The sequence below is a fragment of the Cebus imitator genome, unplaced genomic scaffold, assembly GCF_001604975.1.
Source record: "Cebus imitator isolate Cc_AM_T3 unplaced genomic scaffold, Cebus_imitator-1.0 Scaffold359, whole genome shotgun sequence".
NCBI lineage: Eukaryota > Metazoa > Chordata > Mammalia > Primates > Cebidae > Cebus > Cebus imitator.
The window spans coordinates 1,287,200-1,289,211 of NW_016107674.1; positions in this window are offsets into that span (position 1 = coordinate 1,287,200).

The window sequence follows — 2,012 nt, forward strand, 5'->3', positions numbered from 1 at the left end:
GCAGGAGAATTGCCTGAACCCAGGAGGCGGAGGTTGCGGTGAGCCGAGATCGTGCCATTGCACTCCAGCCTGGGTAACAAGAGCGAAACTCCGTCTCAAAAAAAAAAATAAATAAATAAATAAATCCTAATATCACTCACGTAAAAAAAGTTTAGCACACTTTTCACAATTGATTTTTGTAAAAGAGAATACATATAATTTTGTTTAAGACATTTTGTCTTGTTTTCTTTCAGTTTTCTACAATTTCCAACTTGCACCTGTGTTTAATACTGCTTTAGTCTGCTAAAGACATTAACTGCTTGCTTTTCTAAACCTAAGGATTATATAGTTTTAGTATAAATATATTATCATATTTTTGCAAAATTTTGACAAAACCGAGTAAGAATGCCTTGTTTTAAGTCCATGTTCCTGCCACTGTTTAGAAAATCTGATTTAATGATCAAAAAAGTTATTGGTCGCCACTCTTTTAACAATCTTCTTTCTAAACTGCCACCAGTTTTTTACATTATAATAAGCAATAGAAAAACCAAAGAAATTATATTAATCTTAGTTCTTCCTTTTGCAGTATCTTTTCTTCTTACACCCAGTCCTTAGAAATAAGCACTCCTCAACCAACGTTCAACTGCTGAAATTTTAACAGTTAAAGTATCAACACAACTCTTAAAAAATAAACATTCTTTTAGGGGATTGTGAGAAATCAAAAACTTAAGTTTATACAAGTATTCATAAACAAAATATTCTAATTTATCCCAATGCCCTAGCTCATATGAGTGCTATAGAGGCAATTAAAAAGGGAAAATTTCCTGAGTAGTTCACACACTATGGAGAATTAGTTAAAACTGAAAAGCAGTCTAAAAATTTTAAAAGGCAGACTAAATATTAACTATGCTTACTATTACATGGTATAGAGCAATTTAGTAATTCATAGTACCACATAGTTTACACAGGTCCCATATTAAGGCCTGCTTTTAAAATTGTCACTAAAGAGAAAATAGTCTCAATTTCTATATTTAAACCATTAATTTAGATAATACCTTTTAAAGCCTATAAATTTAACATAGCCAAGACTTGGTATTTGAGAAAATGGCTTCAGTACAGGGTGTGAACAATGAAAGATTATAAAGGCATGTAATAAAAATGATCCATAAAAACAAATATACCTCAAGCAGGTCCACCTGTACTTCTAGTTTAGATCAGAAACTAATTCAATATTTTAAGAATCATATAATTTTAAACTTTGCTCTAAGTCAGCCTAACCTTTTTAAAAAATGAGTCAGGGCCAGGTACAATGACTCAAGCCTGTAATCCCAGTGCTTTAGGAGGCTGAGGCGGGATGACTGCTTGAGCCCAGGAGTTCGAGGCCACAGTGAGCTGTGATTATACCACTGCACTCCAGCCCGGGTAACAGAGCAAGACTCTTCACATTAAAAAAAAATAAATAAATAAAAATGGGTGGGTTTGGTGGCTCACACCTGAAATCCCAACACTTTGGGTGGCCAAGACAGGAGGATTGCTTGAACAGCCCAGGAGTTTGAGATCAGCCTAGAAGATAATAATGAGACCCTGTTTCTACTACGTAAAAAAATAAAAAGTTAAAAAAAAAAAAAAGAGGTTTCTTATGTGTACCTGAAGCAACGGGTTGCACAAGAGATGGCTATAAACAAAATTAAAACTCAGGATCATGGTCTATCTACAAAGCCACTTTAAACTTTGATGATTCCAAGCAAGGAAGCCGTATTTGCTTATCCAAAAAGTACTGATATTCAGAGTAAGCAATGTGCTAGATACTGTAAGAATTTAAAAATACCGACACACATGCGTATTAAAAAGACACTGGCAGGCCAGGCGCGGTGGCTCACACCTGCAATCCCAGCACTTGGGAGGCCAAGGCAGGTGAATCACCTAAGTTCAAGAGTTTGAGACCAGCCTAGCCAACATGATGAAACCCAGTCTCTACTAAAACTACAAAAAATTAGCTGGGCATGATGGCGCGTGCCTGTAGTCCCAGCTAC